The sequence below is a fragment of the Cornus florida genome, unplaced genomic scaffold, assembly GCF_030987335.1.
Source record: "Cornus florida cultivar Cherokee Brave unplaced genomic scaffold, ASM3098733v1 CherokeeBrave_3.0.0_Hap2_Chr01, whole genome shotgun sequence".
Classification (NCBI taxonomy): domain Eukaryota; kingdom Viridiplantae; phylum Streptophyta; class Magnoliopsida; order Cornales; family Cornaceae; genus Cornus; species Cornus florida.
The window spans coordinates 50,820,605-50,835,079 of NW_026775571.1; the positions used below are offsets into that span (position 1 = coordinate 50,820,605).

The following is a 14,475-nucleotide window of genomic DNA, read 5'->3' on the forward strand; positions in this document are numbered from 1 at the left end:
AGATGAAGATGAAGGCTTTGAAACATTATTCATACACAAAAGCTCATTCCTTTCACAAGCAAGATCATGACATTCCTCTACCACATTAACCTCTTCCTCATATTTGTCAAATGGATTGGGTGTGGGGTTAAAGATGTTCAACTTCACTCTCATGTGCCGAAAAGAAATCTTCATTATTCCCGTCCTACAATTTATGTTGGCATTTGAGGTTGCCAAGAAAGGACGACCAAGGATAACCGGAATTTGGTTCTTTGGATTGGGCACCGGTTCCGTGTCAATGACGATAAAGTCAACCGGGAAGAAGAACTTATCAATCTTAATCAATACATCCTCAATTATCCCCCTAGGCTTCTTAATGGATCGGTCGGCAAGTTGTAAAACCACCGACGTCGGTTTCAATTCACTTAGGCCCAATTTGACATAAACCGAATAGGGAAGAAGGTTAACACTAGCCCTTAAGTCAAGAAGTGCCCGGTTGATGACATGTTCACCAATGACACAAGATGTTGTAGGTGCACTGGGGTCCTTAAACTTTGGCAAAGTGTTGTGTTGTAGAATAGAACTCACTTGTTCGGTTAAGACCACTTTCTTTGATGTTTGGCTCTTGTTCTTCCGCTTTTGGGTGCATAAGTCCTTCAAGAATTTGGCATAAGCCGGAATTTGCTTAATTGCATCCAAAAGTGGAAGATTGACTGTGACTTGCCTAAATATATCCATTATCTCATTGTTCTTGGTCTTTTGCCTTTCTTTTGAAATGGACCCTTTCAAGGCGTCCGGAAATGGAGCTTTTTCAAAAATTCTTTCAGCATTTTCTTTCAAAGAATTTTCAGCATTGGACTTGTTCAATTCATTGGATTTCAAATCACTTTTCAAAGAAGAATCATGAATAACATTTTTCAAAGAACTTTTCTCAAACACATTTTTCAACACTGTTTTCAATGAATCTCTTTGGAAATCATCTTTCAACTCACAATTTGAGGGCTTCTCATTCTCAAGGTCATGCACATGAAATGAAGGAGGAATAGTGTGTGGAACGGGACGGGTGACAACTTGAGGTTGTACCGGTTCACTCTCTTCATTAGGCATTCTAACTTGATTGTCTACTACCCTACCACTTCTCAAGGTTGTTACCGCATTGACATGCTCAACATTATGCCCTTCCAATGAGGATTTGGTTTCTACAACACATTGTTGTTTGATTGGGGCATTCATGTGCATCTTTCCCTTCTCTCTAGCATTAAGTGTTTCAGCTATTTGCCCTACTTGGGTTTCTAGCTTGGCAATTGATTGAGAATGAGAATGCAACAATTGAGTATTTGCTTCTAGAGTGCCCAAAGCATTTAAAACCTTTTCCTCAAAAGCGGAACCTCTAGAATTTCCTTGAGAATATGATTGGTTAAGAAAATGAGAATTAACAAATTGATTTCCCTGTGAGTTATATGGTCTTGAACCTTGGGATCCTTGGTTTTGAAGTGGAGGTGGAATGTATTTCCCTTAAAAACTGCCTTGGGAAGAGTTTGAGCCCTCCCCTTGGTTTTTCCAAGAAAAATTAGGATGATTCCTCCAACCGGGATTGTAATGGTTACCATAAGGATTGTTCCCTTGGTTCACAAATGTTGCATTAACTTGCTCAATGGGTTCATTTTGAATTTGTCCATGAGGACAATTAGAAGTAGAATGAAGAACACTAGAACAAGTCCTACATGATTCATTTTGAGCTCTAGGAGAATGGTTAGGAAAGGAAGACACTTGATTCGCCAAGTTTTGATTGATCAATTGATCAAACTTTTGAGATAAAGACTTCATCTCGGCGGTTATATCATTTGAGTGGTCAACTTGATGCAAGCCAACACTCTTCCTACCTTGAGAATTTCTACCATTCCTAGATGACAATGTTCTATGCAAAGAGTTTTCACTCATGCTCTCATAAAGACGCCACACGTCTTCCTCTTGCCGGTCTATATAAGAACCTCCCATTGAAGCATCAACCATACCTTTATAATTGTCCGATAAGCTTTCAAAGAAGAATTGGACCAATTGCCATTTAGGCATGTCATGGTGAGGACACTTCCTAAGCAATTCATTGAAGCGTTCCCATGCCTCGTGGAAAGTTTCTCCTTCCCCATGTGTGAATTCTCTAATGGCGGTTCTCATAGCATTGGTCTTAGAAACCGGATAGTACTTTTTCAAAAATTCTTGTTGCATTTCTGCCCAAGAAGTTATAGAAAAAGGCCTAAGGTTGTTAAACCAATACTTCGCCTTATCTTTAAGGGTGAATGGAAAAAGTTTCAGCCTTAAAACTTCTTTCGGCATGTCCGTGTATCGAACGGTAGAACAAACTTCAAGAAACTCATCCAAATGCTTGTAAGGTTCTTCACTAGGAAGTCCATGAAAGTTAGGTAGCATTTGGATAGTTTGTGATTTAATCTCATAATGGTGTGCTCTAAATGGTGGCAATTGAATGCATGTGGGTGCATTATACTCATTAGGCACATAGTGATCTCTTAATGCGAGTGGTGGATTAGCAACTTGAGGTGCAACATGGACACCTTGGTTATATTGAGCTTGATTAATGATGGGGGGTTGTGGTGCATACATTGGCCTTGGAATTCCCATTGGAATTTGGCCTTGTTGTTGAGGAGGTTGATGAATGTATGGCCTAGGCATGCCTAATGGAACTTGCATATTATCATTTTGTACATTAGGATGAAGGATGCCTTGTTGGTCTATGTGACCAAGGTCTTCAACATGATCATCATTGAGAGCGTCCATTGGTAGATTGGTTCTATGTGAACTTCCTCTTCCCCTTGGATTCCTAATAGTGGATTCTAAATGCAAATCAAGAGGGACAAGAGTAGGTCTCAATGAACGACGACCATGCATGCACAATGCAACATGAATAAGCAACTTTCTCAATAATGCAATTAAACTTCACAACCACAATTTTCAAATGCAATGTATGTCAAATAAATGCCTCCACGTGGGCCCCCGATTTATCTAAGGAGATTGAGTAAGAAGGTCTCACAATAGTCCTTTAGCACTTCGACTCCAAAATTAAAAGCTTAGCTTAGCAATTTTACTTAGCAATTTTTCATTTTAAGCATTTTTCCTTTGCTTTGCTTTGCTCCTTAGCTTGGAATTACTTTGCTAGCTCCTTGCTCAATGCACCTAGTTAATAAAGAACAAACTTAATAAGCAATCAAAAACAGAAAATAAAAAGAAAGTAAAGACACGATCAAAAGAGTACTAATCCTAATTGAATTTCACAATTCGACGTTGCCAATTTAAAATCCCCGGCAACGGCACCAAAAACTGACCGGGTCGCTTCCAATACGCCAAACTAAATGTAGTGAATGTGTGGTTCAAGAAAAGCCTTTTATGTCAAATTTAAATTTATAAAAACTACTACCAACACCATTACTAACGTAGCAAGAGTGAGTAGGGATCGTCCCAAGGGATCATACGTGTTGGAATTTCAACTTCGACTCTAGCGTACCAAATGATTGCAAAAGAGAGTTGGGTTGGTTGATTAAGCTAAATTGAATTCAACTAAATAAAATAATATTAAGTAAACAAGAGAGAGAGAGAGGTCTTGGGGTGTAGAGATCACCACCAAGCAATACTATTCCAAACCATAATCAAGTGACTAATGAGGGAAATGAATGTGTTGCAACAATGTTGTGTGTGTAAAAGACATTCAATTGGTAAGGGTGACTCAACAAGTGCAAATTGTCTCAATTAACATGTGTGAGGCCACAATACATCTATTGGTAGAGGAATATATTGTCTAAACATCATGTGAAGATAACAAAATAACAATTCAAGTCATTAAACCTTTCATTAAGCTCATAGTCCAAGCAATCCATAAGGATGACTTAGTTAAACATGCATCATCTAAACATCATGTGAGAGGTACAAAATATCTATTGGGAGAGGAATAAATTGTCTAAACACATGTGAAAGATACAACATATCATAACTAGTCATTAATCCTTCATTAAGCTCAAAATCCACATACACCACAATATTAGAGCATATGCTTCTTGCATTCAAAAGCATGGAACATCAAAGAACAAGCATGAATTGTCTCCCCCATCTAACACTACACTACAACTACACTACTAACATGAAAATAAACTAAGGGAGAGGTATAATCCATCAAGGAATAAGTATGAACCATCAAAAGACATAACAAGAGCATTCCATTAAGCATATCATCTTGATAATCTCTAGATCTATAGTATCAATACACATAGACATGCATCAAAAACACTAAATCTAGAGATAAGCACATGAATATCCTACTCTAGCATACATAGACATATGGATAGAATGGAATAGTCAATTGGAAGCATTAAACCATACAAACCATGAAATAATCAAGATTTATATATACATGAATATCAAGATGTATCATACAACACTAATCCCTCAATAATACACAAGATTAGAGTATAGAAAGCATGCTTGGGGCTAACTCTAGCCCCAATAGGATGTCTAGCCACTCATGGTAGTGATGATCCAACCCTCAAGGGCTAACTCCATGGCTGCTCCTTGTTGGTGAAGATTTCCTCCAAATGTTGCTCTAGCTTCCTCCCTTCTTCCTCTCCAAGAATAGCCTCCAAGATGATTTTCAATGTGTGACAAGAGGCTCTAGAGACTCCCTCAAAAAAGTGTATCATATTCCTTATATAGGTAGGTCAAATACACCCCATGATGAGCTGTGGTCGTGCAAGGCATATTCTCCAATGATTGGATGAAGGATGGAATAAATGAGCTGGACTTGAACTTTTTCTCGCTGGAGGAAGTTCGATCGATCGAACCTTAACTTGGATCGATCGAAAATGGGTTCGATCGATCGAACTGCATCTTGGATCGATCGAAGTGGTCTGACTCCTCCAGATAAGGACAAGGCTGAGATATTTCGAAGATATTTATGGGGAAAAGGACAAAAGTGGTTGGTAGGCGTACAGCTGTGGATAAGATCAATCATTTGAATATGACAAAATAGGGTTCGATCGATCATAGATGATGTTCGATCGATCGAACTTGGAATTTCAGCAAAGGCCAAGGTTGGATCTATCGAGAAGTACTGTGATCGATCATAGATGTTCGATCGATCGAACTCTAAGTTGGATCGATCGAACTTTTCAGCTGCACAACTTTGATTCCTTTTTGCTCCTTTCTTTCTCCACTTTGCTCCCTCCTTTGGTTTATCTCAGGATTGCTTCAATTAAGCTCTTATTTGACTGAGTTAGCTCAATTTTGGGATTAGTGCCTGAAAATATAAATAACACGTAATAAGTCTAAAACGGCAAAGTAAGATAGATAAAGGTACTGGAATGCTTAAGCTTAACGGGTTTAAATGCGCACTTTTCAGTGTTCATTATTTATTGTCAAACATGCTTAATTTGAGTTGATTGTCTTTAAAATGATTTAATTGTGGTGTATGGAATCCATAATTATGTGTAGTAATTGATTTATATGAAAAACATGCTTAATTGATAATATTCTATGCCTATTATGTTTAGAATTTGCCAAAATTTCATAATGAGAAAGCATGATATTTCCTTTGGATTTCTTGTAAAATTATGCTATGTGAATTGAGTTTATATTGGATATATGGTAATGGACATTGACATGACATGATATGACATGGAAAAGTATGATATATTCATGCATAGCATTAGGCAAAGGGAAAAATAAAAAATAAAAAAAGGGGAAATAATTGTTTTAAAATGAAAAAAGGGCTTTGGGAAAAAAGTTTTGATAAGTGGTTTTGAGAAAATCCAGACGCCGAGGGGGTACCGAGGGTCCGTGGCGTTAACGTAGCATAGAGGGAACTAGGGAAATTACCCTAACATGGTTGTGCTATCTGGCCCCAAATGATGCCACGGGGTTACCAAGGGTCAGGGACAGTAGCCAATCCTTCTCTCGTGTCGCCGAGGAGTCACCGAGGGACGGATTATGTTAACGGTTTGAAAAGTGGAGAATGGAAGTGATTTTGAAAATGGGGAGTGACATAGCACAACATAGCATTCCATATCATCACGTTGTCCATTTTGGTCTTGTAATTTGTTGTATTTCCTCCCTGCATAGCATGATCCCATTCTCTATATTTCTATTCATTATTTGGATTCACGGGGTCACAAAAGGTATATCTTAGACACCACCTACTGAGCAGTTTGCTCACCCCTTATATTTAACATTTTTAGGTCACGAAAAAGAAGTGGTGGATGACATTCCACTACAGGCCTAGTATGATTAGAAGATCCTTTTATTGTTTTTGTATCTAAGTCTCACTATTTTTATAAAACTTAGCATATTATATTTTGTACTGAGTCTTGTTATTGTAATTATATTCATGGGCTGTAACTTTAATATAAGTTGTCTAAACGTTGTAAGACATAGACTTTTGATCCTTGCCATATTTTGGGGACTGTAATTATGATATTTGGATTAAATGGTATGTGGTTGTTACTCCATGAGATGAACTATGTTAAGGCATAATAATGGATGAAAGGAATGTTGAAATGTGTTGTTTGCATTGTGTGTTGGAACATGTTAGATAAATTTTGAAGGTCCAAGAGAGGCCATTGTATTTTTATGCATTTAAGCAAGTTATTGTAGGATCCTTTTTAGCAGAGGTCATGCCGAATTTATTTATTTATTTATTTTTATTTTTTATAATTGGTATCATTTTAGGGTCGTTACAATACTCTAAGTAGCCAATCTTTTAGTAACCTTATCAATAAGAGCAAAGCAATGTGATATTTTCATCCCTTTAGAGCATAGAGATATTTATTTTATTATTTAAATTGCAATGAATTGGGTTATAAGGTGGTTAAGACTTGGATTTTGGGTTTTGACGAAGGAGAGCCTTGTTAAAATAAGCATTATGGACTATAGGCATATGTATGTGTGTATATATGTATATATGATATATATACAATGAGTCACGGTTCCCCAAACATGACATCTAATTTGGGACGGAGGTAGTACACAAATTATTTTATGTTTGTTATGTGTTATATAAATATATATTTATATTATCATTATTATTATTTTGTAGTCAGAATAATATTAGGATCAAGGCGTATATATCGGTATTGTGTGTGTGTGTGTGTGTGTGTTTTTTTTTCTTTTTTTTTTTTGTAGTTAGAAGGTTTTTAGGTTTTATATGAGTCGCCAAGGAAAGGTGATGGATAGAGAGATTGGGAGGTTGAGAGTGAAGCAGAGAGAGAAAGAAGAGGTTGTAAGGGTGTGACGTTGAACCCAAAGGTAGAGAAGGCGAAACGAACTAAAGAGAAGAGATGATGGTAACCCGAAGGCTGCCGGAGTTGGAAAAGAAGACCGAAGAAGCTTGCAGTTGGTTTTGTTATAGATATTTTAATAAAAACATAAATAATATTTAATTTAATATTATTTGAGTTACATAATATTTATTATAGTAGTTAAATTATCTTTATGGAAATTATTATTTCACCTTAGCGGTTACACATTATTTCTATATATATAATGTATCCACCAATTTAAGATACAAAGAGGCATTAATCTAAAAACATCGAGAGATATATACTTCTGCCATATTCTTTCTATCTTTCTAATATATATATATATGAGTGATGATATATGTGATACCCCGGAATTTCGAATACGGGTTGGTCAGGCCCACGCCCTAATACCCGGAGATATAAAAAACAAACTGGAAATAAACAAACACAGAATACAAGAGGATAAATAAGAATAGATGAAATGCTGAAATGAAAACTAAAATGATAATCCAATATTTAAAATTCTCAGAATAAATTTCCTTTAATTAATAAACTCTTTTGATACAACTAATCCTCTAAAATAATACAACTCAGGAATCCATACTATGTGGACCCCTAGAAAACCCAAACTGAACAAATAATAACACTAACTGTCTACATCCGAATACTGAAACATAAATGAATCTCCTATGTAGAATCGGAAGAGTGAAGTAGACTGATCTCTACTCAATACGAACACTCTCTATACCAAACGAACACCTGAAAAATAATGGTGGGTTAAGCCCACAAACAAGTTATACTCTACTATAGTCTAAACAGAGATTCAATACACGTGTACATCCTAGTCAATTTAACAATATCTACATAATCCTTATATATATAGATATACACTAAAGGGCTCCTACTAGACTATAGGGCGGTCTCAACTTGAATAGTAGGCAACATATAAAATGCACCGATAGTGGACATGAGTACCTAGACCTACCAGGGCATACCATAATCCACTATAACCAGCTAATGAACCCATGCAATATACGCACCCTATCCACTGATCCTGAGACTCAAGCTCATATCACGGCATATAACTATATATATATATATAATTCATCCTATCCAAAATATAAAATAAATATCTAGTATGTCATCCAATTAATTAATGGCCTGACATGAAAAATAAGTAGGATTTAACTTTCAATTTAATCCATTCTGATACCCCTCGATTCTAAAGCCACGGGTGATCAAGTCCGAGCACAGATCCGAGAGATACCAAACAATTAATATTTAAATGAACACAGAATACAAAACGGAATATGAATAAATAATAAAGGCTGAAAGATATCTAAAATATATTCCTTAAAATTAAATGATTAAAATCCAATAATCCAAAACCTCTATAAATATCCTCCAATAATTAAACAACTCGGGAATCCATCTCTAGTGGACCTTTAATAAAAATCCCAAACTGAATGTAAACAACTAAAATAAAAGCCAAAAGTAAAACTGAAACATAAGAAGTAGCCTTACATAATCGGAAGAATGAGTAACTGGCTTTGCTCAGCTCGATCAAGCTCTAAGACTGAAACCGCCTGATACCTGAAAAATAAAAGTGGGTCAAGCCCACGAGTAAGTTCTATACTACTACAATTCAAGCAGAGACCCGATACGCATGTATATCCTAAACAATTCAACAATAACTATGTAATCCGTACATATATATATCCACACTAAAGGACTCTCACTGGACTACAGGCCGGTCTCAACCTGACTAGTAGGCAACATGCAAAACGCACCTGAAGTGGGCATGAGCACTTAGACCTAACAGGGTACACCTCCAACCATCATAGCCAGCTATGCATCCCAATGCATATACGCTCCTTAACCGTCGATCTTGAGACTCAAGCTCATATTGAGGTACCATAATTATTTATTTAAAATCCATCCAAAAACCATAGTAGTGCAGCTCAATTATTCGTTTCCTTGACACGACAAATCAATAGGATTTAACTTTATAGTTAATCCATTCCTTTATCCCAGAGTAGGTAGGACTTAGCATTTTGAGCTAATCCCCCTAGTATGCCACCATCCCATACCGGTGCGTACAATCCATAAATCCAGTAGTTGATAATACAAATAGAAATATAAATATTAATTAATCCATAATAAGCATAATAAGAATATGAAAATTAACCTGCTTATCTTAACCACTGATACAAGATTATCCAACAAGTGACAGTACAGATAACAGGGAATAACCATCCATTAATCCATGATAAGCATAATAAAAATATACTAATTAACATGTTTATTTGTTACCAACGATACATAATTAAACTATATAACCATTCCTAGAAAATTTCTAAAATATAGATAAAAAAATTTAAAACATCCAAATCTAAACAATATGCAAATTTATTTAATAATTTCATACTGATCAAGCTATTAACACTAAGTGTTTCAGTATGCATTATCCTGCCATCTGGAGTTTTAATTTGACTCTAGAAAACATTTAAATCCTCCATTACAGCTCCCAATTACATCTGGAACATCAAAAATCCAATAACAGTAGAGAAAAACTCACCGAAATTGGAAAAAAAAAGCAAAAATCAGGAAAACGCCGGCTCCCTAACCAAGGGAGCCGCCTATTTACCCCATGGAGCCGGCTCCCTAGGTTAAGGAGCCGCCTCCCAAAGCCCTAGAGCCGGCTCCCCACAAAGGGGAGCCACCTCCACTCCATGGGAGCCGGCTCTCTCCCTTCTCTGCTTCGTTTTTCCCTTCTCCAGCGTCTTCCATACATCCAGTACCTCTCTGTTAAGGTTCCTAGCAGTCTTAGCTAAGTGCCAGATTATTCCAGCCAGTGTTGAAGTTCATAATGTATGACTGACATTAATTTAAACAGATGATTATACAAGAAAAAGCAAGTTCAAACAATTATAAATTTATTAGCACACATACTGTTGTTATCAGATTTTAACATGCATGACATATAAATTTAATCGTTCAATTAATCCTGGAATTATTTAGGCATGTAAATAACACGAAGCCGGAGAGACTTAAGAATAGAACTTGCCTGTGAGATTTTGAATTAAAATCTCGGCGTCGTCTTTTTAAATTTCCGGTGATCTTTCACTGTTCTCCTTCTCTGTTGCCCCTTGGTTCAACCTACGAGCAATCACCTTCCTTTCTCCTCAGTCCAATCTTAAACTATGGCCGAAACCCTAATCGATTTACTCTATTTTCCTCTCAAGTCTCTCTATGTAAACACGAACTCTCTGTATACGTGAATAGGGTTTTTCTTAACCCTAGACAGACATATACTGTTCCTTATATAGGCTTTAACCAAAAACCTAATTCCACTTATTTTAAGAAATGGAAACCTACACTAAATATAAAACTAGTCGGCCCCATATGATTTCATAAAAGAATATAAAACCCTAACCTATATACTACATTAAATTAATTTTTAAACTAAGTCCACTTAAGCATAAATGTAAAAAAACAAATAAATCAAATAAAACAATTACCTAATTAATTCAACTAAATAAACAATTAAACAATTAATTCAATTAAATAAAAACAATTAAACAAATCAGCAAATAAGTAAATAATCAAATAAAAATACAATAAAAGAATTAATTAAATACTGAGACTATCCTTTTAAAATTAGGGGTATTACATCCATTCTTTTATAAATCCGAATAGGTAGGACTTAACTGATAAGTTAATCTGTCCCTAGAATGCCACCATCCCATACTGGTGCATTAAACCATTAATCCAATAAATGATGCAGGAATATAATACATTAAATAATCCAGATAATTAAAATCCACAGATAATCCTTTGCATTTATTTAAGCTACAATAATTTAAATAGCATGTAGTTAACTTACATTCCAAGTAATTAACCTGCATCTCAAATAAATTATATAAAGATTCATAATCATTATTTAAAACTATTTAAACATTAATTTCAATTGTTAAAACAATTAAATTAATCCATACATCCATTTAAACAACTTATAGGTTATTTAACATCCCAACTCATCCATATCCTTAGCATATATAAGTGTATTATGCATTTTAAAACTCCCCCAAGTCCATTAAACCCATTTAAATGAATTAAAACAAGTTTAAAACAATTCGAAACAATTAAAACCAAAAACCCAAGTCGTAACCTCACTTAGCAGACTCGTTTCCAACTGAGCCGGCTCAGTTGATAACTAAGTCGACTGGTTGCCAATCGAGTCGGCTCAGTTCCAATTGAGTCGGCTCGGTTGGTGCTGAAAGTCATCTTATTCGTTTGCAACCTCTGTAAATCCATTTAACCTCCATTGTTAAGGGTCCTAAGCTTCAATCTAAGTCCCATATACCCATATTAATTTATTTTAGATGTTTTAACATGTAAAGATTAAACTTAAACACCTAATTATGCATAAAAAATCCAAGACCTTGAAAATCAAGAACATGTATGTAAACACATAAAACCCTATGTTCTAAACCGATTCAAGCATGCATAATTATTTGATTTTAATGTATAAGTATCTTAGAATTTCCTAGGCATGTATAGAATACAAATCTAAGAGAAAAAGATAAAAGAAAAACTTGCCTTTTAAGGTTTCGGAATGAAAACCTCAAACCTTCTTCTTCTCTGATTTTTCGACTACTCTTGCGTTGCTGTCAAACCTCTCTATTGCTCCGTGCTAGCCCACACACAGCCCCTCCTTTCATCTCTCCTTGGTTCGGCCTTGAACCCCTCTTTTGGCCGCATTTTTTCTTCCTCTCTTCTCCTCTCCCGGTTCTCTCATTTCTCTTACGTTCTCTCTTTTTCCCTCTCTGCTATTCTCTCTACCTCCTCTAATATTACTTAAATAATAATCCCATTTCTACAGACTATACTATACTTTATATATATATATATATATAGTCTACACAAACCAACCCTAATCCCAATTCCTATCTAAGTTTTCCAACTTAGGGTAAATAAAAATAAAAGGAAAATAATTATAAACTTATATATATATAATCTAATAACGTGTATATAAGTATATAATTATACACAACATAATCCTTAATATATATATATATATATATATATATATATATTTATCCATCCATTAATAATAATATTACTAATAAAATAGTATTAATAATACTAACCATATATACATATATATATATACCCATATTATATATATATATATAATATGGGTAATCATCCATACCCATCAAACCTCCAATTCAAGTAATTCATGTGACACATTGGGTTGGTCCATTACTACTATTCAAATTCATCATTTTTAAATGAAATAAAATACAACATTAAATCATAACAAATAATTACAAATAAAATTACATAGTTTAACAAGAAAACACACACAAGAAATCACATACAAGAAACACAAATAATACACACAGTACACATCAAACGCATAAATCATTTAAACACATAATATATACACACATAGCCACATTAGCAGATAAACACATAATTAAATAAAATATAATAAAATAAAATAATTAAATTCCCTTTATATCCTTTTGAAAACTAGGGGTATTACAATATACGAATGGGTGAGACACTTATAGAAGTATTCTATATTATATTTTATATTGAGTTTATGGGTAACGAGACATGTATAGACTTGAACCTAGTTTTCATGTGGTCGTGTACATGGAGGAGGCGCTGCTGCGAGCTGATTGAGTTGTATCTTGGAGCTGACTAGTTTCACCAATCAGTGGCGTAGCCAGAAATTTCCTTCAGTGGGGACAATATTTAATAGCAATAATATATATATATATATATATAATTTTTAGCAAAACAATATATGTAAAAATTAAAACATTGATTCATAATATTTCTATTCAGTAAATTCACAACGATTTTTCACATTATTCATTGTTGTTTCCAAATTTAATTCATTGAATTAAATATACTAAAAAAAATTTAAATTCAATGAATCAAAAATAAGGTATGAAAAAGAAAATAACTAAGTTACCTTATTGTTCTAATATATCACATATGTAAAAAAATAAAAATAAAATAAAAAACCATGATAATCAAATCTAACCTTATAAGTTATAACAAGATAATTCAATCCATCAGAAATTTTGATAGAGTTGAATATGTGATTTCATTGATTTGGGTTGCAAATAAAAAATAAAAAATAAATTCTAAGTTTTATTTAGAGAATAATAATTAATAACACAATTTCACAAACTAAATTTTGAAAGAATAATAAGTCCTAAAATAATTTTGATAATAATAACGAATAATTTTTCTAATTAAAATTATAATATCAAATAATAATAGTAAAATTTAGATGATAAAAAATATATATCAGATTACCTGTCTGTTGCACTACATTGAGTCTCTCTACTGGTAATTCCGCTTACTTTGTTTGGATTGTGAAAAATGTTTGAAGACTGAAGATGTAATGAAAATAATCTATTTGTTTGTGTAAAGTCAAAAGTATGATAGAATATCTTGATAAAATTATTATTATTATTATTTTTTGGAAAGTGGAAAAGAATATAATATTTTGGGAAAGTGAAAAAAAATATTATATTATCTGATAGATAACCGTGAATGAGATTTTAGTTATATATATATATATATATATATATATATATATATATATATATAGTATATATACGTGCACTGTCAAATTTTAGAGGCTTTTGGTTATATATATATAGTATATATACGTGGATTGTCAAATTTTATAGGGGACAATTATACAAATATAAAAAAATTTCCATATAAAATTTTAAAAAATTAAAAGTTCAATGGGGGCAACTGCCCCCACTTGTCCCTCTGTGGCTACGCCACTGTCACCAATACCTGCACGAAAGGGAGGACTATCAACTTTAGGTCAATGTGTTTACATATGCCTCAACGATCAGGCCATCACTTTCTTAGCTATTTTATTATTATTGTTTTACTTCTTAATTTATATTATTGAGTTAATATTAATATTATATTGATGAATTATTTATCTTGTTAAATTCATGTTCATTGTTATATTATGTGGAATTTTCACAATAGTCAAAAGCTGATAATGATCCTAATAATGTAATAATAATTTATAAAGCGGGGTATATTTGTATTCTTTTAATTTGATTTAATTTCTAATTCGTGTGTGTAGATTCTTTCTAAAGTATTATTAATCTCATTTGTGGTAGTATGATTTTGGGTATATATCTCC

At 33.8% G+C, this 14,475-nt stretch overlaps 1 non-coding gene across 1 annotated transcript; it reads left to right on the forward strand.

Moving 5' to 3' along the window:
- The first annotated feature begins 2,050 nt into the window (after positions 1 to 2,050).
- LOC132284362 (small nucleolar RNA R71) lies at positions 2,051 to 2,159 on the forward strand. Its single transcript, XR_009472257.1, has one exon. It is a non-coding gene; the product is annotated as a small nucleolar RNA R71 (small nucleolar RNA).
- The last annotated feature ends 12,316 nt before the right edge of the window (positions 2,160 to 14,475 follow it).